Here is a 27,646-nt window from a genome sequence, read left to right on the forward strand (position 1 = left end):
CCCTTGCTTCCAGGGGACATCCTGCAGTGCAATCCACAGTGTGGAGTTGCCTGTGGGAACAGGCTGAGTCTAAATCTTTTGAGATCAGAGGATTTCCCTCTGACTTAGTCTGCTCCTTCCTATCATTACAGAGCAGCCCCTCAATAAACCATTGCCAGAAGCATCTCTGTTCCAGAGTCAGCTTGTAGGGACTCTCACATTAAGGCATCATATTACTTCTCATTAGGGTACTGACCAATGTTGAGAAGCTGATCATATCTCCCCATGCCCGAGTCCAGACAGTTAGATGGTGTTTCTAAGGAGGCAGCCACCCATACCCCTTTGCTGGTAACCAAAAGTGTATCCCACAAGCCACTGGGCAATAAATGGCCCACAAGTTCCATCCTACCTGGTTTCCCACATACCAGGAGTCGCAGTCACAGTCAAAGAAGATTATGAGAATATGTCCTCCAATCATCATTTGATAGAAGAAACTGAGTCCCAGACACGCAAAGTGATCCAGGCCAGACCTGGGGCCACAATCTAGGACCATGACTGGTCAACAATTTGAGGACTTTTCCCCACACCTTGCTCTGTCCCAGATCTCCTAAAAGCAATCCCACCCATACTACTACCACCTTTGAGGGGAGAATAAAAGACAAATAGATGAGTCAACATGAGGCCATGACAGCCAGAAATGTGAGCTGTCTTCCAAGACCCCTGGGTAAGAAAGAAAGATGGGGAGAGTGAGGCTGAGAGCTCTCAGAAAAATACAACCACCCGCCGCAAGCACCCAGCAAGGAGGCTGAGCCTGCGGTACTCAAGCACCCAGCACACAGTCTTCTATTATGTCTCGGATCCCTGAGCATATTTAGAAAACATGTTCCCCACACAAACAAGCCCCAAAAGCAGCATTTGGTTTAGCCAGTGGCTTAGGATAAGTGATCAAGGCTCCCTAGTCATTGTAATTGATCCAATCGCCCCATACTTAAGGGCCAGCAGCCGCTTTCTCCAGCTGCCTGGATTGTCAGTGATGAGCACTGAGGATGCCATGGTACCTCGGTCCAGATGCAAACACATCTCCAGGAATAACTTCTCTTTTTTTGTTTTATGCCACTTCATTTATTTTTACATTCTTTTTCCTAAATATTCTTTGGCATTTTATTTGTGAAATAAATACTTGATTTTCCTTCTTATACCAGTGGGAAAACTGCAGAACCAGTTTGGCAAATCAGAGTCCCAGAGAAAACAGCACCCCTACCCTCATCCACAGGCAGCTGTGTGAGGTCAGTGAGACAAGGATCACGGGTCCCCTGCGCTGCCCTGTCCCGGGGGCAGGTGATGATCACCACCTGTCTGAAAAGACAGATGTTGATGTGTTGTGCAAATCCACACCCACGCCTGGAGAGACACCTCAGTGAATAGCAAACTCTCACCAGGGCAATGCACGTGTGAGCAGGGAGTCTGCCGTGACCCTGCCCACATAAGCCAGCACCTTAAAATCCACATGGCTCTGGGCCCTGCGGGGCTTAAAGTCTCTCTGGTGAAATCTTAATAACCCAGTGTCATTTCTGTGTGATAGTTACCCTACCACATGCTTGTTTGAGATGTGGTCCAGAAGCCAAACATGGGGATAAGAGATGCTTTAGAGTTTAGAGGTCTTCTTGCAGCTGCTGAAACAGCATTGGGGTGATATGGGATTCAATATTCTATTTTTTCTGTTCTTGTATATATTTGAAAATTTCTTTAATAAAAGATTTAAAATCTTCCCCATATAAAATTGACTATTTTTATTAAATATATCAGGGTCATATGTAAATTTTAAAGAAAGTCTTTTTTTAGTCAAAACAGTGGAAAATGCTAACTGAGATGACAGCGGGGGGTAGAAATGAATGTTTTTAAGAAACCTTTTATACTTTTCTATATCTTTGCAAGTTAGTCTGCAGTAACTAAATAGTTTCATTTTTTTTTATGATAAGAAAAAATAGACTCTGGGGGGGAAATATCAAAGCTCAGCCAAATCCTGGTGGGGACAGGTAGTCCTGGGGTAACTGGGGCCAAAACAGAGGCAGCTGGCTCTTCATTGAGCTGGCTGGGCACTGCTGTGCTCTGGAAAAAGGCAAGTGTGTTGCTCTGACACCACCATAATCAGGTTGGCCAAAGAAGGTGAGGAAAGAGGGAATTAAAGAGCATGCTGGCAATGCACTTGACGTATTCTTTCAAGAAAGTCAAGCACCAGAAAGAGCTCAGAGAATAAGAGATGAGTCTCAAAGACCCTTTCTTTGTGACCTTGGTACAAAAGATATAGTAGACCCTCTATATGGTGAGAGTTTTGTGCAGGAGTCATTGCATTCTAGAAAGACTGGGTTGATGATACCAGGGTAACAGATTCATGCTCTTTAAGGATCAAACCCTCTATCATTATTTATTGCATTTCCAATGGTCTCCTGTCCTCTCACCAGGTAACCAATCACTGTTTTCCATTTGGCCTAATGTGAGGCCTACTGTGAATACTCTAACCATCTTCTTGCAGATTAAAGAGCTATTAAGAATCACAGCATTTTACATAAACCCTTCACTGTGTGGATGAAGAACTGATGGTCAAAAGCTAAATGACTGCTGAAAGTAAGTAGAGCCAGAATGTCGGACTCTAACCACTCTGCACAGTCCTTCTATTCTAGCCCACCCAGCTTAGTATTCAAGTATGCATAATGGCCCTGTTCCCTCTAGTTATTCTATATAAAATTAGTCCTTCTTCATAATCCCTTTTGGAAACTGCCTGAAGTTGAAGACCATGATGATGTTGCTCACTTGAAAGCATGGGAATCAGACCTGTGTGCAATGCTGTGCAATTTAATTAAGAAAAGATTGAGGCGGGCCTCCCCGGTGGCGCAGCAGTTGAGCACTGGGTTGCAAAGCGGCCCGCAGCCTCTGCAGCGCCAGTTCGATCCCCGGCTGCTCCCCAGCCATCGGAGGAGTATCCCACATGGCGCACAGACCTCTCCTGCCGCCCACTGCTCCCCTCAGCAGTGTACTTCGGTCCTTCTGCCTGCTCTGCTCCCCGCTCTGGCTCTGGTGAATTCTCTCACCCTCCCCTCTCTTCACATTAAAGAAAAGATTGAGGCTAGAGAGGTCATGGAAGCCTTTCTAAGGAAGGCTGTCCCTTCATCTGCACTTGTATAGGAGGAGGATTTGGAAATAGGAAGTTTGATCAACAGAAGCAGAGTCCAAGGGGGAGTAAAATGGAAGGCAGAGACCACAAAGAGGTAGTATTGACAATAGCGAGAGAGAGACAAGGAAAAGCAGGTCATGGGGAACCCTGAATGGGGCCTAAATTATTTGGACTGGCTCATTCCCTGTCAGCCCTTCCTCCCTTCTTTCCTTAACCGCCCTTTTTTATCCTCTTACTCTACCAAATCCAGAGTTTGTTCATGCTCAAAAAACACTGTTCAGCATCTCTAAGGCTTCCCTTTAGCATATCACTCTAGAATCCCCTAGCATTTACACACACCTCACTGTAGTACACAAATTCATTGAACACTTGTGAAAGTGTTCCCTGCACAAGATGAATAAGAAAGCAAAACAGTCCTCAAGGGCCTTGGTAATCCATAAGAAGGCTAAGTCACAAGGACAAATACCTATAATAGAAAACAGAACATTAAGTGCTGCACTTAGGTTTTTATTTGCACTTATTTACAGACCTTATTTATATGTGCTGTATCTTTCATATATCGGTCCTCCCTCCCTTCTCAAAGATGGAACTGCATCTTTTATTTCTGTTCACTCTACTAAGGTATAGAATATTATTCTACTAACAAGAGATTCTCAATAACGTTGTTGACTAACAGATTAAAAAGCCACTAGCATTCTTCTTTGAAGGCCTATATGAGTTTCCATCTCTAGAAATAAATAGATCACCTGTAAAATGGCATCTCTGTTGACACACAGCAAGTGCACTTGGCTAAATCAAATATTCAGTACAGCATATAAGAGTAGACACTCAAGGAAAAAAGCTTCAGATAATCATTTTTCTTGGCTCTCATTCTTCCCTGTGCAATGGTTTCTGAGCAGGTGAATTAATTTATCATTGAACATCCCTGTTGTAATTAATAATTGTGTGTCAAACACAATGTAAGGCTAGTAAGCCCAGTTGGTTCCCTGAAGAAGCCCCAGGCAAGTTAGTTTCATTTCTTTCTCGGCCACAGAAAGCTCTCTTGCTCCTTAATAAGAATGGTTTAAAAGCAAGCAACCATGACTTCCAAGTCTTTGCATCTTCAGAATCCAAGACAGGTCTCTGAACAACATGTTCAGTAAAAGTGCATTGGCTTTGATGATGGTGATACTGAACTATGCACTGTCCCCCAGTACCTAATGTCTCACCTGAGGGTCTGAGAGTACACAATGAGCCCCACCCCCCTCCTGCTGGATCAGAGAGTCCCACAACACACTGGGCTACAGGTGTACCCAGGACATCTCTCTACTTGCCTCTTATGGCTGCCTACAGAGCCTGGCACAGCCAGAGTCCCCAGGCTGGTCAGCAGCACTTTGAGTGGCCTAGTCCATTTACCTCAGGGCTGTTTCAATATTATTTTCTGTGTGCTCCATGGTGTAAAAAACAATGGGAATTACTGTGCCAGAAGACCATCTGTCAGGGACAGAGAGGAGGGAATTCTTACTTGAGTAGGTGCCTACATCAGACAACAGATGTGGGGTCCCTTCCCACTCAGGCCCATATTCCTCCCTTCGCTTCTTTCTTCAGCAACTAACTCTCAGGTTGCAATTCTACCATTTCCTCCAAGCCCTTTCCTCCAAGCCCTTCTCTCATCTTTTGATTTCTACTATTTATTTGGCTATTTCCCTCCTAGAAATTCATCTTGGTTTTCTCTTTCCTCTAAGTCATTTATTCCAGTGGAGGATCCCCAGTGGTTTGTAGGTTATGACAAAGTTGATGGAGAAAATAATAGCGTTTGGCAAATCAAAACTACAATGAGATACCATCTTACACCAGTGAAAATGGCACATATTAAAAAAAAAACTAGCAACAACAAATGTTGGCGAGGATGTGGAGAAAAAGGAACTCTCCTACACTGCTGGTGGGAGTGCAAACTGGTCCAACCACTATGGAGAGCTGTGTGGAGATTCCTCAACCTGCTAAAGATGGAGCTTCCATATGATCCAGCAATTCCACCCCTAGCTATTTACCCAAAGGACACAGAAACATTAATTCCAAAGAGCACCTGCACCCCTATGTTTATAGCGGCACTATTTACAATAGCTAAGCTTTGGAAACAACCCAAATGCCCAAAAATAGATGACTGTATCAAGAAGATGTGGTCCATATATACAATGGAATATTACTCAGCAATCAGAAAAGATAAACTCATGCAATTTGCAGCACTGAAGGGATCATGCTCAGTGAAATAGCCAGAAAGAAAAAGAAAAATACCAGATGGTTTCACTCATAGCAGGAATTTAGAAAACCTAAATAAGGGACCAGGAAAAAGAATAATTATAAGAAAGAAAAAAATCAACAAACAACTATGAACCAGAGACACACTATGGGGGGGGGGGGAGAAAGGTGGGATTGTGGTCAAAATAAGGGGGCTGCAATGGAGAATATAAAAATAAAATAAAAATAAAGAAAATAATAGCATTTGTTGTCTTCCCAATGAACATAAGGGTACTAAAATCAAAGCTAATGGAGAACCAACATAAGAATGCATATAAGTAGCTCCAACTTGGACCTAGGAAGACCTGTCCTGGGAACACTGAGACCTCTTTAAAATATCTTTATCCAAACATTTTTCTGTGACTTAAACCCTAAAGCTCCAGTATAAATATGAGGAGAGAAAAACCACCATGGCTTCCACCTGGCTTCACTGCATAAATAGATCCATGTATTTCATTGTATAAATTGAGTCCATGCTGGTCACAGAGCCAGGTATGGAATAAGCATTCACTCTAATCTTCACACCATGCACAAGAGAGGCATGGTGAGGACTGACATGCTAAAATCAAATAAACAACAAATAAACAATCAAACAACAAAACCAGTTTCAGACAGGCCAGGGGCCCCACAGCCAGAATACTATAAAACTAAACCCAGCTTTGACCTCTTTGCAAGACACTATATTATGTTGCCTCTGCTGTAGGGGCAAAATAGAACAATGCTGTTTTAACCTGGAACATATTTGAGAACAGAGCTATGGATGCAGGTATTTACAACAGCAGTGCCATCAGAGGAATGTGTTTAACCAATCCTACCCCGATGTTAAATTGTTTTGACTCTTTGAAGTCTGTACCTTAACTCTAGCCCTTTTCTGCCCTGGAGGTCTGAGAATACAGGAACTTCCTTGGTCAGGAGTGCAACAGTCAGTTCTACAGGGAGGTCTTGGAAAGCAGTTTCCAGCCACAAGCAATTCCCAGCCATAGTTCACTTCAGCCTTGAGAGCAGAGGCAAATTGTCGTTTCTAACCAATGTATCTTGCCCAGTCTCTTCCCTGCTTAAAACCCTCCAGTGTCGGGCCTCCCCTGTGGCGCAGGGGTTGAGCGCTGGGTTGCGAAGCTGCCCGCAGTGCAGCCTCTGCAGTGCCAGTTCGATCCCTGGCCACCTGTGGGGGTCCCACATGGCGTGCAGACCTCTCCTGCTGCCCGCTGCTCCCCTCAGCAGTGTACTTCGTCAGTCTACCTGTTCTGTTCCCCGCTCTGGCTCTGGTGAATTCTCTCACCCTCCCGTGCTTCTGTCTATACCCAGTGCTTGTATAAATAAATCAATCTTTTAAAAAAAAACCAAAACCCTCCAATATCTGCCTTTTCCCAGTCTGCCAAGACCAACTCCAGGCTAACCTTTCTAGCTCATCCACAGTCCCTGCCTCCCAGTATTCCAAGTCACATGGCAGTTCCCTCCTGTGCCCTGTCCTTTAATGTCTCTGCTTTTGCTCGTTGTCCCTGCTACGTAGAACAACTTCTCTGCCTCTTCCACTTCGAAAACCTCAATGTACACCCGATTAAATAGTGCATCTGCTGAGAAATCACCTCAGAAACATCATGCCATTACTCCGTACCCTTAAGTCTAGCACACTACTCTACCTCTCACTGTACTCACACTGCTGGTTTGTCTATCGTCCTCTACAAGGCTCAACGAATTCCTCACGACAAGGAGCAGCTCTTATTTGTCTATGCATCCACTCCAGAACCCAACTTAGTGCTCAGTAGGAGTGCAACAAGTCATCACCAAATTAATAAACCAGTTAATAAGCTAAATGTATGGCTCTGATTAAATCTAAGGTGAGGAAGGAGGAAAGGTGATGAGAAAGAGGATTTATCAGAGTTAAATGCCTAGAGGTTTTGTCTGCCTGAGAATTAGTGATGATAATTGGGGGTGGTGGGGGTGTTATCAGGGATTATTACTTAATATGCCCTTCCCAGGTGTTGTTTTTTTTTTAGCCAGAAAGTACTTCACGCTTTAGAAGAAGCCCTCTATCACACTCATCACTGATGAACTCAGGAAGGGACTAAAACAAAACTTTTCCACTCTGCCTTCTCAGCCAGCAATTAGCTTCAGCTGACAAGCTGGGTCTGAAGCAGAAAAAAAAAAAATACAGACAGACTTAGCACTTAGTGTGAATATGGACTATAGTTCCTGTAGAGCCCCAGACAATGATTAAGGAACATGCTCTGAACTCAGAATAAGTTGAGAAAACCACATCTTCTGGGGACTGGGGGTCTCTAAGAGGGGAGAAGGCAGTTTCTTTGGGGAAGCAGGAGGGAACACAGCCTCTCTGCCCACTGGGCTTTGCTGGGAAATATCCAGTTAATGTTCACATCATCAGCCACAAGGCTTTTGGGTGTGAAGGTGATGGCAAGACGGCAACTCTCAGGGAGGATGATCCTGGCTGGTTCTCCAGATGGCAAGGCTGGGTAAGGCTCAACCTGAAACTCTTTAGATCCTAGATTGAGGGTTCTGTCCTCTTAAGTGTTGTGAGAATGCTTTTGAACCTCGATCCTGACAATTTCCATTCACCTTCTCCATTAAAAAATGAGCTGTCCTGACCATGCTCCTAGGCTCTTTTTTTTTTTAATTATAAATTTTATTTTTATATTCCCCATACAATTGTGACCCCCTTATTTTGACCCCAATCCCTCCCCTCCCCGCCCCCCACCCCCCAGAGACTGTCTCTGGTTCATAGTTGTTTGCTGATTTTGATTTTTACTTTCTTATAGTTATTCATTTTCCTGGTCCCTTATTTAGGTTTTCTAGATTCCTGCTATGAGTGAGACCATCCGGTATTTTCCTTTTTCTTTCTGGCTTATTTCGCTGAGCATGATCCCTTCCAGCGCCATCCATGTTGCTGCAAATTGCATGTGTTTATCTTTTTTGAATGCTGAGTAATATTCCATGGTGTATCACTATGGAGAGCTGTGTGGAGATTTCTTGACCTACTAAACATAGAGCTTCTATATGATCCAGCAATTCCTAGGCTCTTCTTATACCCCATCTGCATGAACTCCTGCCCTGACAGCCGGCATGGGCTGTTTCCTCTAACTGGTAGCCCCAGGGTTTCAGGATTGCTCTGAGATCCTTTTCTCCCCAATACAGCCCCAACTCCCAACCATTTACTTACCTTGTGCAAGGAGACCGGGTGCCTATTTCTAAACCCCTTTATTATTTGCGGTTATTATAGTATTATACCGCATAGTAGTCATTTACTAGTTCAAATTGGGCAATCTAGTCTGGAACACTGGTTCTCAAATGGTGGCCCCTGGGATCTGCAGCAACAGTACTACTTGGGACCTTGCTAGAAATGCACATTCTTGGGCACCAAGGCAGACCTGATCAGAACTCCAGGGAAGCAGCTCAGCAGTCTGCTTAACAGGTGATACCTGCTACAGTTTGAGAACCATTGGTCGAGGGGGAGAAAACAAGTCAGCCATGGGTTCCTTAGTTGTTAGGCTGATCTATCAGAAAGAGAAAGAGAGAGGCGGGGAGGTGGGGGGCAGGGAGAGGAGAGAGATTGAGGATGTAGAAAGCCTGAGGTTGAGTGGGGAGGAGGAAAATAACAGAAGAATGTGGGGGGAAATGGAGAGGGGAGTGGGTGAGATTGATTCACCTGGGAATTAAACAGGTTCATGATCACAGCTGGGTGCTGCCATGGCAACAGATGCAGGCTCACCTCCACCCCCCACCCCCTCCCCAGGATGACCAAGCATTAGCTATACCTACCCTAAGTCCGGCGCCCTGTGAAAGGATTTAAGCTTCACTGAGCTAGGAAAACACAATGAGAAGCAAGCTGAAGGGAGAATCTCCCTGCAGGGGCTCTGGTCTCCAGTGGGGTCTCTAGAAAGACAGCTCCTTCCTAATGGCTAAAGGGAGTCATTTAGTTCTCATAGGCAGTGAAGACACGCTTGGCTGATGTAGCCAATGTAGAAGCACCTGGGCTTGTCCCTCTCGCCCCAGGTGCAGCCTGGCCAGGAAGGCACAGATGTGGTAGGACTCACGGTGAGAGTGGCAGGCTTATCTGTTCTGCTCCCCACTCTGTCTCTGGTAAATCCTCTCACTGCCCAATCCCTCTGCCCTGTACCTTTGGCCTACACCCCAGTTCTTGTATGCATAAAAAAATAAATCTTAAAAAAAAAAAAAAAAAAGAGGGAAGAGAACAAGCCCTGGAGCTGCAGAGTGAGAAGCAGAGGCTGCACAATACCACAGGGCTCACAGCCCAGGGCACCAGGGCAAGATCCCTCCAGAAGCTGAGGAAGGAGACATACTTGGAAGGGAAATACGAGCAACTCACATAAAGATTTAAGACCCAAGACTCTGGTGGGAGAACCAAACCTTAACAGAGCTGTAGGCTCCCAAGACTGTCAACAGCCCTTTGCAGAGAGTGGTCGAAGCCTGCAGGGCATCACAGGGGAAACCCACATGGAAACGGCCTCCTCAAGAGAGGCAAGGTGGAGGCTGCAGGGACGCGAAAAAAGCAAGACACACAATACTCTATACACTTTTACTTCGTAAAAGCAAGTTTACAGCCAATTAGACATTAAAAGTTAAGATATAATTTCTGTTGCTATGTTTGTTTCCAAGAAGAACTGTGTTATGATTAGACTAACAGCCTAGTGTTAGAATTCTAAGCAAACTACATGGGAGACTTTAGTCTCATTTTCTTTCTGAGAGAAGAAAGCTGAATTCACGTACCACGACTCGCTTTCTAGTAGCTGCCCACAAAAAAATCCTTGTGCAGTCCTGACACCTCTTTTGGTGGGTGGCAGGAATGGGGGAGAATGTGCTGAGAAATACATGATTTCTTTGAATCCTCATACTGACCCAATCAAGTCATCCTTGTTACCCCCATTTTATGGAGGAGGAAACTGAGTTCAGAGAAGTCAAGTAGCATGCAAGTAGCAAAATAAAGAACTAGGACTTAAATTCATATTTACCTGACATCACAGACCATGCTCTTTTAGCCATAATGAATGTCCACAATGATGGGGAAGGGAGTGAGCTGACGTACCATGCACCATAAATTACCCAAAGCTATCAGGCCTGTTCCAACCAGAACTGGGTGTCCCTCACTGGACAGGCTATCTCATGAGACACTATTGTCTAAGGGAAAGTCCTGAACTCACCTCTTATTAGTTCTATGACATGGGGTAAATCACTGAATCTTTTGGGGTCTCTGTTTCTCAATCATTATAATGGGTATAATAACCCTGTCATGGAGCATGGAGCAGTACTGTGAAGCTTGAGTAGTCTCTCTCAGTCCTACACACACGTGCACACACACATGCACACACTCCCATCAGCCTGCTATGTGTTAGTTGTACAATCCTAGATAAAATGCTTAGGTTTTCTACCCCTCAATTCTCGTCTCTAAAATGTACAGATTAGAAATAAGATAAAGCTCAGCTCAAGGTCTGGCTCCAGCAGACAGAAAGCATCTGACACAGGGGTACTGTTTGTTCTAATCTGTCCCAATTAAGGAAGGGTGCTCCCAGTGGCCCCAACTGCTGGGAATAACCACTTCTGACAGTCCTACCCCTCAGGGGGAGCTGCCTTTGCACTTCAGAAGGGGCACACAGCTCTGGTGGTGTGAATCAGCCTCTCTTCTGTCCACCTTTTGCTTCCCCACTTCTTTAAGAGTGTCTCTGGACAGCACACACCAATAAAATAACTGCATGCAGTTCTCGGTGGAAAGTCCACTTTCAGAGACCCCAATCTAAAAGAGTGTATCTTAGAGAGTGCTCAATAAAGAGAAACTGAAAACAGCAGCCCCATAAGTCTTCCAAGTGAAAAAAAATGAAATATATACAACTCTCGGACACTTTATAAAATCATTGGCCTGACCGTACATTCTCTGTGGAGCGGGCCTATGTCTTGAATGTCTTTGTTTCCTCCAAGTTTTTTGAAGATGGCAGGGTCTCCAGAAACCTATTTAACTTGTATAGGCTGTATTTCTATTCAGCCCAGAATCGAATGAACCTGCATAGGTCCAGGGGGTACAAATTTCATTTCCACAATGTTAACACGTACAGCTCATAACCGGGGCACAGGCTCAGTAGTCAGGAATTTTCTAAGTGAAATCCCTCTGACAGAATAACTTTATAAAAATGGGCCACACAAATCAAACCAGGGAAGTAGGTTAGATGGGCTATTATTGTTATTAGTTCTTTAAAAATTAAATATTCAACATTAAACACAGCTCCCATCTGTAAAGACAGGTGTTGTGACCTGCTGCTCCAGCATCCCAGGGAGGGAGGCATAGGCTCCATGAGGGCCGGCTGGCCTTTACCTCACCTTTTTGGGAGGTGACACAGAAAGGTGGTGATGGCACTTGGAATAGATTCTAGTTCCCTTATTCCCAATCCTGTATTCTTGGGTTACACTATACCCTCTCTGACTGACACCTGTGGAAACTTGGGATACAAGGAAAATTGGACCACTGTTGCTCTTTCCGTGCCATGAAACAGGTTAGCTCGGCCCTGCAGTCACACCCTCAGTGATGCCCCCTTGTTGGCTACAGGGTGGAGAAGAGGTTGAGAATAGATGTTTCCTGTGGAGGAGAGGTTGTGGCCAACATTGCCTTAGCTCATTCAAGGTGAGTCTGGTTCTGTCCTAAGTCCTTGCAGGCCGAACTGGGAGGAACACGTGCCTCAGGACTCCAGACAGACTTAGTGCTGTTTACAAGTCTGCTGAGCTTCCTGCACTGACCCTGAAATCCCTTGAAATTCTGAGTTCTAGTGGGGCCTAAAATCCCTGAGTAGCGCTCCTACCTCCAGTGGACACCCGAGCTATGTCTGATTTCCTTGGGCTAGTACAGCCAGTCAAAGGGCTTCAGGAAAGGTCATGGGTCAGGTATCTCCCTGCCCTTCCCCACCACCCAAGGTCCAGGCACAACCACCAATCAGGAAAAGGGGTCAAAACCAGAGTTCTTCAAATTTCTCCCTTCAGCTTGCAATGAGAGGGAATAAAAATGGGCATTTTAAGAGGTAAGCTTTCAGTGTGGCCCCAGATCCAGCTTCTCCTCCACCTCCTCTCCTCAGCTACTCCTCAGATGAGGAGTTCATCCCCACAGGCCAGCCCACTGTGATAGGGACCAGCTCCAGGCACTCCCGGGAAGCCTCCTTACTCCAGCCTCCTCTGTACTTTCTGCGCCACCCAAGGCCAGAGAGCACTGTTCTGGGGAAACAAAGTGTTAGAGGAATGCTCTGACAGCAGGCAGCTTAGGAGTCCACTGGGGAGCAAGGCACAATGATACCCCCCCCCCCAAATCAGACCAGGGCTTCAGTGGGCCTGCAAGACTTTCTCAAAACTCATCCTGGTATTACAGATCCTTCCAGAAGCTGTCCATTCTCGGCCAAAGTTCTCCAATGACAGGCCAAGCTCATTAGCACCCAGCCTGAGGCTGTGGGGCCACATGTCATCCTCTAATTAACTGAGGATCATGCACCTGGCTGGCAGCTCGGCCTCCCTGGGCACAGGGCCCATGAAAGGTCCCCTATTATGCAGTGTCAGGCCAGTTTGGTTTGTTTGTTCTTGGAGAGCAGGACTCCATGGAGCACTGCAGAGGGTGACAAAGCGGGTTCCTTGCGATTAGGCCTTCTGGCCATCTAAAGAAAACTCCAGAAGGTGTTGGTCCTCCTGGACTGTCAGGAATTAGGTCAGCATTAGCAAAAACAACACTGACATGCAGGAAGAAGGTGCAAAGCCAGGACACATGCAAAGGCTGGCATGTGGTATGAGATCGATTTAGCTTTAAAATATTTAAAATTATATCTAAGGAAGTTGATGAATGAATGGTTAGGTCCAACAAGTGGGGAGGCTAAGACAGGTTGTGTGGGCAGTACCAATTATACCACTTTGGGGCCTCCCCTGGTGGCGCAGCGGTTGAGCGCTGGGCTATGAAGCTGCCCGCAGCCTCTGCAGCAATTCGATCCCCGGCGAGGGTCCCACAGGGTGCGCAGACCTCTCTTGCCGCGCCCGCTGCTCCCCTCAGCAGTGTATTTCGTCAGTCTGCCTGTTCTATTTCCTTGCTCTGGCTCTGCTGAATTCTCTCACCCTCCCACACTTCTGACTGTACACAGTGCTCATATAAATAAATAAATAAATCTTAAAAAATAAAAAATTATACCACTTTGTTCGATGTGCTAGAATTCACCCCACCAGGCATATCTGTTTTACAGCTGGTTTGAACAACATTAAGGCCAGACAGTAGCAGAAAACGTATCCTAATGAGTTCTTAATTTTGAAGCACTTAGTTTGATTTGTAAAATTTTAAATTACAAAAACAGTATGTATTAGGAAGAAGTAATATTCAAACAATACAAAGATATAGAAAGAAAAAGTGGTGTTTCCCCTCACCTGCCCTCCATTCCCATCCTGCTGTGTTTAGTTTGCTATTTTAAATAAACTATTAAATCATATACACATTAGTATGTGAATACTAATGAAGAGTATACTATAGACTAGCGAATCATAGTATACACATTACTCTGCAACTCGCTTTATTTTTAAAGATTTATTTATTTATGCATACAACAGCTGGGGTACAAGCCAGAGATATGGGGGTGAGAGGATCCACCAGAGACAGAGTAGGGAACAGAACAGGCAGACTGACTGAAATACACTGCTGAGAGGAGCAGCGGGCAAGACAGGAGAGGTCTGTTGCACCATGTGGGTTGCTCCCTGGCCGGCCAGGGATCGAACTTGTGCTGCAGAGGCTGCAGATTGCTGCATAGTGTGGTGCTTAACCCCTTGCATCACCAGGGAGGCCCCTGCAACTCGCTTTTTTAAAAGCACATTAGCAATGTCCCTTCAGGACAAACACTTGATCAAATGTATTATAATCCACACAGATGTCAACACACAGGTATGTACAGCCAGCCATAGGTACACAACATACCCCCTGGTTCTCTAATAAAGCTTGTTTGCTTTTGTTCTGAGTGTTGTAAAATGGAGCTGAAATATACCAACTGGTCTTTTTATTACACCAAACAGGTTTTTCCACAATGGGTTTACAGGGTCAAAGGAAATATCTATTTTCAGCATGAAGTCCCCCCATAGGTTGTAGCAATGCACCAAAATTTGTGGCCATCTTTTCCCCCACATCCTAACAGGTACTGGATGTTATGACCCTTAAATATTGATCTGAGGGAATATGGGATCTATTTATTGCTTTAATATACCTTATTCTGAATATTAGCCACTTGGATTTCCCTTACTTTGAATTGCTTACTCATTCTCTGTTCTTTTTTCTATGTGTTGTCTTTTCTTTATGAATTTGCAAAGGCTTTTTTTGTGGATCAGTTATGACTTTGTTTGACCTGTCATTTTTCTCAGTCTATCAAACTGTCTCTGAAATTATTTACAAAATCCTTTACCATAGAGAAATGTGTAATTATATAATCATTTCTTAAAGTTATTAAGTCAATTGTTAAGAGTCTCCAGTGGAAATTAAAATATTCAAGTTCTTTTCCCTCTCGGTCTTATATGGGGTTGTCTGCTTCATGAATATTAAGATTTCAATCTTATAAACTGAACTTACAGATTAAAGACAATTCATAGTACAGGAAATCCACAAATTCATTTGATAGAAAAGTTGGGTGAAAAACAATGGTAACATAAGCCCTCCCAAGTATTAGGGAAGCAAAAGTCAGACAACTTTTCACCAGTACTCCTCCACATAGAAGGCTAACCAAAGGCCTCAAAGGCCTGCTACTTGTCTGACATTGGAATTACACAACACCAGCAGTTGATTCCAACCATGCCTCGGATTCTGGGCATCTCTGAGTGAACATCACTTTAGCAAGTGCATCCTCACATCTCTGTATCCTTCAACACTCAGTAACAGCAATACCTACCACAACTTTTCTGCCTGTACAAAGTGACCCCTGCCATCATGGATCTCCTACACGCATCTGTATTACACTTACCATCTCATTTGGTAATTATTTACCTGTCATTCTTATAGTCCCAACACCTAAAACTGCACCTGACACATAGTATTTTCCCCTTGTGTAGTTGTTGAAAGAAAGCAAGCAAGAGAAAGAACAAGAAATAGAGAAACACTAAAATCCAAAGCCAAATATTCACAAGCTGCCAACTCAAGATCAATCGGGAATGAATGTTAAATGCTGCTGAAATTACAGGGTAAGTTAATGAAAAATTAAAAAAAAAAAGATTCCATTTACTAAAAGCTGATTGACATGCAGAATTTTAAGAACAGGCCTAGTTCATAAAGAAAGGCCCACCTACATTCCAGGGTTGCTGTGCTGCCACTCCCCGGTTACCATGCTTTCCTCTGAGACAAATGGGTTTTGGTCAAGGATAAAGACTAAATATCCATTTTTCAGACTCTTAATGAGTTTTGGAATGATCACTACCATTCAGCCCTAACTTCAGTCAATTTCCTCTGAGTTAATTTTGACATCAATGCCCCACCTAGAAGACTTTTCCATGATGATAAAAAAAAAAAAAAATGCTTCATATGATAGCATTCACACTTCAAGCTCACATCTTCCAGAAGTGACATATTTTTGAAATAACTATAAGATTATAAAGAAGGCCATTGGCAATGAGCTCCTGGGAGCAAGGATTTCAATTTTTTAATAGAAGAAAGACAATCTGGTTCTACAGAGTTGTGTAGAAATCGAGACCGTGCTTCCACTCTGTAAGAGGAATTCCCAAGTGCACCCCCACTTTGGCCTCATGTATTCCCCAAGAGTGACTGTATCCATTCTCAGGGGGTGCTGAAGAATTCAAGAAGACGAAATGTTTCTGAGACACCCCCAGTGATCAGAGTTAGTCCTATATGCAGTATGTCAGCTGAAATTTTTATCTAGGACAGAATCACAGGTTACTGACATCAACCAGAGGGACACACAGCCCCTCTCAACATCTCATCACTCCATCTAGCTTTTCAATGATGTTTCTCCTTTTAAAAAACATATGACTTCATCAGACCCATGATTCTGGCTTGCAGCATTACAGAATATTTCTAATAATCTCAAATGTGAATTTCATAATACAGGAAAAATTTAGTTCACTTTAGTACTAAAAGGAATATGAGCTAAATGTCAATGATGGTGAAGGAGAAGGCTAGACACAGAAAGCAGAGGTGGGTTGGCACAACAATGACACTACAACAATTATTGTATCAATGTTCCAAAAACTTTAGCAACCTTTAACTTCACACACTGAATAAGCATGTTAATAACATAATCTAAGCCTTGCTCTTCCTAATGTGTATTAGTTAAGAACGTTAGGGAGAAATCGGGTGCTCAAGGAGGTATCTACTATCTTTTTTTAAAAAATATTTACTTATGCATACAAGAGCTGGGGTACAGACCAGAGATGTGGGGGTGAAAGGATTCACCAGAGACAGCGTGGGGAACAGAACAGGCAGATCCACTGAAATACACTGCTGAGGGGAGCAGCAGGTGAGTCAGGAGAGGTCTGCTGTGCCATATGGGTAGCTCCCTGGCCAGCCGGGGATTGAACTCGTGCTGCAGAGGCTGCAGATTGCTTCATAGTGTGGTGGTGCTGAACCCCTTGTGCCACCAGGGAGGCCCGGCATCTACCATCTTAAAAGAACATTTTTTTTCTAGAAAAATTCCAGAACACCTAGACAACATACCCTTATTCCTAAACTATAGTTGACCCTTGAACAGCATGAGTTTGAGCTGTGCAGGTCAACTTATACACATATTTTTTTGAATAAATATATAGTTGGCACTTGAAGACTGCAGTTGAAAAATACTGTAAATGTTTATTTTCCTCTTTAGGATTTCTTCATAACTATTTTTTCTAGCTTACTTTACTGTAAGAATATACTATATAATACATATGACCTAAAAAATATTTGTTAGTTGACTATGTCATCAGTAAGGTTTCCAGTGAACAGGAGGCTCTTAGTTCAGTTTTTGGGAAACCAAAGTCATACATGGATTTTTGACTGTATGGGGGGGGGGGTGAGGAATGGTTGAGACCCCCAAGTCTGTGTTTTTCAAAAGTCAACTGTACTGTGCTAACCTGATGTGCCCCTCCAACCCACCCTACAGTTACTGTCAGTCTTGACAACACAGGGCTGCATTTGATCTTCCTCTCCTTAGAACTCTGCAGGGGCTGGGGCTGAACTCTGCTCACCAATGAGAGGCCATGAACTGGACAACCTGGACCCGATCCATCTGCTAAATCATACCTACCTCTACTCCTACATGGGATCGTGCCTATTAAGTGGACCCCTTCCATATACGATCCCTTTCACAAATACTGATGGCACTTATATTTCCAGGTACAGGGGCTGTTTCCTCTGAGATGTGCACCTTTCACACTATCAATTACTAACTCTCCCTACAAGGTCTCGTTCAACAACTTTCTCTTATGTGAGACTTCCTGCAAACATCCCTTCATCTTGAGTCATACATCACCTTCACAGTACTTGTGACATTGTAAATGCTAAATAAATATTTAGTGAATCATATGGATAAATATATGTTGAACTAAACTGAATCTTGAAATTTTTCACTGTTCATTTATCCTAAGATGTTACTCTTTAAGACTTTTTTCTTCTAATTATAAAAGCCATAGGCGAACATTTAAAAAGTTCAGAGAAGTATAAAAGGAAAATAAAAATCACTCACAATCACCACCTAGAGAGAACCACTCTCATTACCCTCTTAATTGCACATTTTACATCAATGCAATTAAACAAATTAACGTATGGAAGGCCTACACCCTGTGCATGTTTTCCTGAATTTAGATCAAGTCACACACTATGTACTCACCCAGCATTTGGTTGACCAGAAAGCTCTACTAATGAGCACTCCTACAGAACAACAGTACAGTGCAAGCAAATGTTCTTGGTGATGATCATGGAGCCCTGCAACATTCTGAAGAGCTTTCTCTGAATCATAAATTCATAGAACTTTATTCCTTGCAGTGACCTCAGGGGACATCTCCATTTATGTTACCTCCCCTCCCTCCCATGCATTTGTTGGATATAACTCATCATTTAAGACTTTCTAAGATGGGTTTCAACATGGTTTCAAATCCATGTCTATCAACTGAAAATTACACTCAAGGGTTGTAAACTGAAACCTGCGTGTCATGTGAGATCCTTCATTTTGAAGATGGTGAAAGGTCCTGAGAGAAGATCACTTTCTAAGTCCCATAAGCCCATGAAGGGCAGAAGAGGAAGGAGAATTCTCTAACTTTAATCTAACATTCCCAGCTTTATGTCATACATCCAAGAAAGATGAGATTAGTGCTACAGGGTTCAAATTTGAAAGGTATTTTATTGGCGTGTGATTTTTCTCTCAAATTCAGAACCTATAAAATCTATACAATATTCTATTACATAAAATATTTAATTAAACAGGTATTTCTAAATTTGTGAATTTAAAGAAATACCCCTACTTCATAAGCCAAGGAAAGAAGCTTCAGGAGAAACCAGATCTGGGGGCCTCCCTGGTGGCACAAGGGGTTAAGTGTCAGCATTATGAAACTATCTACAGCTACTGCAGCACAAGTTTCATCTCCAGCCAGGGAGGCGACCCACATGGTACAGCAGACCTCTCCTGATTCACCCACTGCTCCCCTCAGCAGTGTATTTCAGTCAATCCGCCTGTTCTGTTTACCCACTCTGTCTCTGGTGAATCCTTTCAAACCGCCCTACCTCTGGCCTATATTCATCTCTTATAAACATAAATAAATCTTAAAAAAAAAGAAAAAAAAGATCTGCTAACACACCTCAATCTTGGAATTCTAGCCTCCAGAACTATAAGAAAATAAATTTCTGGGCCTCCCTGGTGGCGCAGCAGTTGAGCGCTGGGCTGCGAAGCTGCCCGCAGCCTCTGCAGTGCCGGTTCTATCCCCAACCACAGGCAAGGGTCCCACGTGGGGTGCAGACCTCTCCTGCCACATCCGCTGCTCCCATCAGCGGTGTACTTCCTCAGTCTGCCTGTTTTGTTCCCCGCTCTGGTGAATTCTCTCACCCTCCCGCACTTCTGACTGTACCCAGTGCTTGTACAAATAAATAAATAAATCTTAAAAAAAAGAAAAGAAATTCCTGGTGTTTTAAGCCACCCCATCTGCTGTATTGTTTGGCTTTCCAAGCAAGTTATATACCCACCAACTACTCTAACATTATCTTCATAATCTGAAGAGGCTGAATAGGGAAAGAGCCTTGGCTCCTTGAAAGAGAACAGTCCTTGACTAAGCCAAGAGTTAGTTTTCCAAGAGTTCCAAGTGATTGTGAAAGACACTCAGAGAGAAGGAAGTGGCGGATCTCACCTAGGCTATGCCAAGCACAACCTGGAAATAGAACTGGGCATGGCATAAAATGGAAATTGGCATGAGGCAGCTCTGATGGATAAGTGCCAAGGAGAGCTGGTGGAGAGACTGTTGATCCAACTTATCTAGGAGAAGGGAGTGAGGACCCTGCTACTTAAGAACACTGTGATTAGGGCCAGGGGAATTCTGGGCAATGAGAGAGGTCTATACTGGATATCTTATCTCAGCAGGACCTTTTATACCCTTTGAGGAAGGGATATACATATGGTGGGACTAGAGATGACACACTCTGTAGCTGCCAAATCTGGCTCTGTGAGTGCCCTTACCTGTGCATTGTAGAGAGACTGAACAGGAGACTGAATAGGACACAGGCCAGAACTTGAGCAAGGTTCTGGGCCCACTCCATGAAAAACTGAGCTAAGAGTGGAGATTGTCCCCCACTCCTCACACACATACAATCTTACCTACACATTCTGCAGGGTCTCCCTCTGAGACAGAGGAGGTGCACAAAATGCAGCACAAGGTAACATGGGAGTACAGAAAGCACTGGGTACAGAAAGCATTTCTGGGTCAGGGGTCAAGGATCTTAGACATGTCTTGCCACTTCCAGACTGCGTGGCATAATAAATCATTCAGGCTCTTGGTTTTATTGTAAGATGGAGATAATAATACCAACCTCCTAGGGTCATATCTCCTATGTCAATCATATATCTCACAGGGTTGAGTGAAAATCAAGTATGATAACATATCATGTTTTAAGTCATTACGGAACTCCATAAATGCTAGTTGTCTTGCAAATTATTAAACTTACTTACCAAGTCTCCTATTTATTTAACTTCTGTCCTTTCTCATCATACATTCACTAGCAATGTGGACATGTATTTTATATCCAATAAGATTTTAAACAACTAGGGGAGAGAGTTTTGTGTTCAATATCTATTTATGCATACAAGAACTGGGGTACAGGCCAGAGGTGTTGGGGGTGAGAAGATTCACCAGAAACAGAGTGGGGAATAGAACAGTCAGATTGACTGAAACACACTGCTAAGGGGAGCAGCGGGCGAGTCAGTAGAGGTCTGCTGCACCATGTGGGTAGTTCCCTGGCTGGCCTGGGATCGAACTCGTGCTGCAGTGGCTGCAGATAGCTTCATAGGTTGCACCTTAACCCTTGCGCCACCAGGAAGCCCCTGTGTTCAATATTTTAATTATTTTCTGTCTACCCTTTATATGCACTAGAGAACTATGGACACAGTGACCACTTCATAAGCTCCTGTTGGGCTAATGTGCCATCCACTCTATGCTTCTTTGCTTTGAAATGGTTCCATACCTCTCCATTAATCCTAACTGCATTATTTTAACACTGCCAAATCTTCTCCTGGCCTATGGTCTTCTTCACTTTACCACCACCAGTCATTTCATAACCAAGCCAGCCTGCACACTGTTGCCACTTAATCTTTCCAAATCACCATTGAAAGTCATTCAACCTCTTATTCAAAAACTTCTAGTCAGCTACTGATTGTAAAGTTATATTCTTTCACTTGACATTCAAGCCTTCATATGTGGCACCAATCATACATGGTAGTCACCACTTTCCTCCATGACTCTTCCACCCTGGTCAGTGTGGCCTGCTCAGTGATACTGGACAACAGCTACTTGCTGAGTAAGCAGATGACTGTTTGACTAGCATCAAACAAATGCCCACCCCATGCCAAATACTTCCTTGTTTTGGTGCAAGCTGTTCTCTCCTCCTGGAGTGTGTCTCCATCTTGGGGGCACTGATTATACATGTGGATAGACTATAAATGATGCTGTTTAGAGTTATGTATATACCATTTACCACATAGGGGAGCCTTCCTTCTCTTCTTTACTTATTTAAGTCCCTCCATTCCTCAATAGCCAGCTCAAGCTTCATCTCCTGGGTGAGTCTTTTCTGACTCCATGGCACACAGAAGTCTTTCTTCTCTGCATTCTCTAAGACACATATGGTCTATCCCATTCCCCTGTCTTGCAGTACCCTCCATTTTTCATTATTGTTTGATCTTTCCAGTAAGTCTAGCAGCTATTAAGTCCCTTAAATGGACAGCATACTGCTATATGACTGTAGTGCAACCACTTTGGTTCTCCTAGGAGGAGGACGTTTCTGACAAGTTGGAGCAGCTGTGTTGTCAAGGGCAGTTTCATGGACAGTCAAATGCTGACCAGTCCCAAGCATGCTTGGATCTGCATCATATCCACCCATGTGTCGACTGTGTCTCAAAACCTCACCTTGGGATGAATGAACTCTAAGAAAAACAAGAAGTGAACTTAACTGCACATGTCAGCCCATGTCTCAACATGTGAATGAGGGTGTCAGCATGGGGAGATGACATTATCCAAGTGAGTTGTATCTGCATATCTGTCACAGCATCAGGATGTGTTCCCCTTCCAAGCGAAGATAATGACACGGCTGACTCACTACATGAGGCTGCTTCCCCATTAGGGAGGCTAGATGATGCTGATCCATCCCCCTTCCCTCACCAGGCTCACCTGTAGACTTAATGCTCTACAGAGCCAGCTTGGGGGAGTAGCCCTGAAGCTAATCAAAGCCCCCGCCCAGGAAAATCTATCTGGGCGATATAATGTAACCCATGACACATCAGCTTTGTTCCCATCTTATTTTCATAACCATCTTGAAGCTATGATAATAATAAAAAATAAGTATAAAGTATATATAAATGAACAAAATCACAAAGTATAAAAAATAATACCAATAATAAGCCATTATTGCTATAGAAATCCAGGAATGTGTATTTTCACCAGCAATGTCGCCTCTAATTTCTGAGTTATGTCAGGTTACCTATTCAAAATTCTCTATGGATTTCCAACAGCCATATCAAACTTCCTACATCTAAAATAGACTTCCTTATATGCCCTTCACAAGTCCATTCCTCCCACAATTCCTCCCATATGAGTTAATTACAATGCTATTCCACTAGTCATTCAGGCCAAAACTCTTCAAATTCTCACATCGAGTTTCTGGTCCATCAATAAATCTCTTGATCTTTCCTTCAAAATCATTCCTCTCATTACCATGCTACTTCCCTCAGGATGAAGCCACCACCATTTTTTCTGGGCTTATCATCACTGAAGCCTCCTAATTTGGTTCCCTTTTTTATTTTTTTGCCTTTACCTTTACCTCTTTCAGTACATTCTCAACACAGCAGCTAGCCAAATCACATAAGCCAAATTACATCATTGTCTCCTGCAAGAGCTCTCAGAAGTCTTCCCATCTCATCACAAGCAAATTCAAAGCCTCATCATGACCTGCAGGACCCACATGATGTGGTTCCCCATGAGCAACCTCACCTCCTCCTGCTGCCTCTTGTTGATATGCTCCATCCACGTTACCTTCTCCACCTCTCTAGATCTACTTCCACTTCAGGACCTTCACACATGCTGTTCCTTCTTAAAGCCTGTTCCCCTAGATGTCTGCATATCCCAGGCCCTAGTTTTCATCAAGTCTGTATTCAAAGCCAACTCCCTTTGAGGTATTTCCTAATGATCCTGTATGAAAGGACACCATCAGGCTCTCCTCCCAAAACTTCCCAGGCCCTCTGATTGTACCTTTTTCTGTTACACTATGTATATTATTTATTTTGCTTTTTACATTGTTTAGAATGTAAATTCCATGAAGAGAGGGGTTTAGATTGCTTTACTTCCCTCTGTACCCTCATTATCTAGGCCAGTGCCTGGTGTATATAATAGATGCTCAATAATTTTTTTTTTTTTTTTACAAATGAACTCTAATTTAATAAACTGAAAGCCACTTTTTTACCTTTTTCTATTGACTTGAAGTACATATTTTAGAGCCAGGTTCACCAGGTATTGTGAAGAATATCTCTGAAGGAATTTTTACTAGCAACAGGCATGTATTTGGGTTTCATACAACAAACATTTATTGAACAGTTACCATGTGTGAGGCACTGAAATAGCTCCTGGGGCTACAACAGTGATTGAGGCAAATATAGACTTTGACCTTTGAAATTTATAGTCCAGCAGAATCAAATTTTAATTTCTCTACCAAGTTACAAAATGTCTCTGGATATCAATTATGTCATCCATAAAATATGAATGAGGACACTTCACCTACCCTAGGATAGAGAACTCAGCCAGATGATTTCTGATGTCCCTTCTGCCACTCTGAATCTCATCGGCCATGCTCACCATTATCCTTCCCTGGGATCTTCCTACTCTTCTCAAGAAACGGTTCTCCCTGGTTCATCTAATCCCCTTGCTCATTATCCCCATAAATACAGACACACAGCCAATTCATAGCTGGTTCATCTGTAACATTCAAAACACCACTGTAGGCAAATGAAATGTCATGCAGAGACTCATTGTCTGCAGCTCGGAGCCTCTGGAGCAAGGCAGGGGGGAAAGTCATATCAAGTTTGGAGTCTTCAAAAAAAAGCGGGGTGAGCTGCCATGCAGATTCAAGAAGCTTTTCTTCCCACACTGAAAATAAACTCCCTCAGCTCTGGGGCTCACCCAGCTAAATGTGGACAAAGCAGCAGTCACCCAGGTGACATGAAAAGCCCTAATGGCACCTCCAATGGAGCTATTGTGCTAATACCACATCACTCTGTCACTGTCACAACGTTGTGCCCCTTAAAATACCCAAAGTCATTTGGGTTCTTTTGTAATGGAGAGAGGTGTGGGAGGCAATCTTTCCTTGGAGAACGTTGAAAAGGAGGGGCCTTTGGGAATGTTGGCAAAGAATATGCTATATACTTAAGGCTGCAGCACCTCCTGCTGCTATAATTGTGGGGGGGGGGGAGCAGAAGTCCTGCATGAGAGGACGGGTATGAAACAGAGAAGCATGTGAGCTAGCTAAACAGAGAACAGGTGCCTGAGGGAGCTGCATCAAGTCACTGTGACTGGACAAACTCAGATCCCCATCTATCTCAGCGCTAATCTTCTGCTCTAGACAAAGACCTGGGTGTTTGTCCTCATCCATTCAGTATTTTCTGGCAAAACACTTAGGCTGTACCTGTATTATTCCAGCTACAACTTACCATGATAACAAAATAGATCCTTAAGATATCAGTAAAAAGACCCAAAAAAAAAAAAAAGGCTTAAATACCACAGATTAAAGATGCACTGAGAGGTTGGTACAGAATAGTGTACTGAACCCATTAGAACTAGAAGGCATTAAGAACAGGAATTAAATTTACAATACAGAAAATCAGTAAAAACCAAAATTAATTATTTGAGAAGACTAATAAAGTTGGTAAACCTCTAGCAAGACTGATAAAAATGAAGAAAAGACAGACTATCAATATTAGGAATGAAACAAGAGGATACCACTACAGATCCCATGAATACCAAATACCCAACTACATTTGAAAATTAAGATGCAATGGATAAATTATTTTAAAAAAACAACTTAAAATTGACAAAAGTAGTAGAAAAGGTTAAAAGTCTGATGTCTAGCAAAGAAATTAAATCTGTAACTTAAAAATCACAAAATAAGACACAACAAAGAAAACAAAACTTGTACTTGATTAAATCCTTTTCTATGTTGATCAAGTTTGTACTAATTTTCCCTTACTTGCTTTTATTATAGTGAATTACATTGATTTTCTACTGTTAAACAAACTTGTAACTTGGATAAAGCCAAAATAAAGCTAGGCTTTGATGCCTTCATGGATGAATTCTAGTGAAAAGAAATAATTTCAACTCTTCAATCTTAACAAATTATCCCAAAGACTAGAAAAAGAGGACTATATCTTATTTCATAAGAGAAGCCAAACTTTCATATCAAAACCTGATTAGAACATTTCCAGAAAGGAAATTAACAGTCAATCTCTACTATGAATATACACCATGAAATCCTAACCTAGAATATAAGAAGTCAAACCCAGTGACACAAAAACCATTGCACAACAAAGTTGGTTAGCCCAGGGTCGAACATTTGATTAACATTGGAAAATCAGTGTAATTCACTATTAATAGAATTTAGGAGAAAAATCATATAACCAACACAATAAGAGGAAAAGAATTTAATGAACTACAGTATCAGCTCATGATTTAAAAAACAAAACATAAAACTAGCAACTTAGAAATAGAAGGCAACTTTCCTAATCTTCAAAAGGGTATATATGAAAAGTCTGCAGCAAATATCAAAAATCTAATGAGGAAACATTGACAGATTGTCCACTGAGATTATGAAAAGAACACCCACTTTTAATATTTCTATTTCATTTGTACTAGAGCTTCTAGTCAGTGCAATAAGACAAGGAAGAAAGGTATAAAGATTAAAAAAGAAAAAACAGAATTATTATTAGTTGCAAATGGCATGACTACATGTGAAGAAAATCTAAAAAGATCTTCAGATATGCTAAAAAATAAATGTGTGAATTTAGCATGACAGCTGGATAAAACAAGTTCAACCTACAAAATTCCATTTGCATGTTAATATACTTGCAACAAAAATACTAGAAAACATGCTTTAAATACCAATTACAACAGCATCAAAAACATTATTTAATAAAAAATGGATCAGACCACTACACATAATACTATATAGCATTACTGAGAAAAACTAAAGTAGATATAAGAAATGGAGGACTACACTACGTTCATTAATAGAATGGCTCAGTATTGTCAAAATGTCAACTCTCCAAATAATCTAAAGATTCACGCAGCCCCAATCAAAATCTCAGCAGGAATTTTTGAGTGAAAACTGACAAATTCATGTGTATATATGAATTAACTTTTCAATTTTCATATATTACCTTGTCTCATGTGTGTGGATATTTTAAGAAAAAAAATAGCCAAGACAAACTTTTTGAAAAAGGAAAATACATTTGGAAGAATTATATTATCACATATCAAAATTATCATCAAGCTACAATATAAAGAAAATGTGATTCTTGGTGCAGAGACAAAGAGAAACGATGGAAAAGAATAGAGAGTCCAGAAACAGGCTGACACACATATGGCCACTTGATTTATGATAAAGTGACAGAGTAAAACAGAAGAGATATTTTTTGATAAACTGTACTAGGATAGCCTATTTTTTAAACCATATTGGATATCCATATTTTTTATCCATTAAAAAATGGATCTTAACTCCTCACAACAAGGATAAAAATCAATTCCAGGTAGACTGAAGAATAAACCAATAAATGAAAATAAACCAATAAATATGAAAAATAAACCAATAAAACTTCTAGAAAGTAAGACAAGAGAATATCTTCATGACTTTGGGGTAGATTACTCAGTCAGTTAGATAGCTGTGTGCATACTCAAACCCCAAAGAGGATGTCTTACCGTAATTGCTGTAGTGTGCAGAAAAGAGCAGTTACAAATGAGATCTGTGTTTCCAGAATCCATGGCGGGTCCCAGTTGAATGCACCAGATCATCAAAAAAAAGATAGAGCTTCTGCAGGAGGATCCAAATCATGTTTGAACACCTCCATCTACCTCAATTGATCTTATTCTAGAGAAAAGGTAGCTGGCTGAATTCACAGCACAGGTACACCTGCCCAGAACACCTCACCTGCTGGTAATTGACAAGGTCTTCTATTCTTATTAGAAGCAAATCCTTAGCATGAATTGTTTTCCAAGAGAAAACACTGACTTAAAAATGAAGTGAAAGCGTAAGCCACCAAAATTAGCACCTTCCCTTAAAGCCGTGCCCACATGGTGCCTGGCACAGAGTGAACATGCTGTAAGTAACAGTTGAAGGAATGAATGAATGTGGAAGAGAATTTGACAGGAGAGTCATTGAGAGAGAAAAGTGTGTTGATAGTAGTCATGGGGTTAGGGAATTATACAAAAGGCTTTTATGGGAAGGGAAAGGAGGGCTGGCAGCTAGAAAATACACCTCACCATTTT

The 27,646-nt window shown here is 42.4% G+C and overlaps 1 protein-coding gene across 3 annotated transcripts in view; it reads right to left on the bottom strand.

The window, feature by feature from the left end:
- CACNA1E (calcium voltage-gated channel subunit alpha1 E) overlaps positions 1–27,646 on the bottom strand; it is a gene marked incomplete at its 5' end in the record, with an annotated part of 298,790 nt that overhangs the window by 144,464 nt on the left and 126,680 nt on the right. The window lies entirely within an intron of this gene.

Source organism: Talpa europaea (genome assembly GCF_964194135.1).
Source record: "Talpa europaea genome assembly, chromosome: 12".
Taxonomy (NCBI): Eukaryota; Metazoa; Chordata; class Mammalia; order Eulipotyphla; family Talpidae; genus Talpa; species Talpa europaea.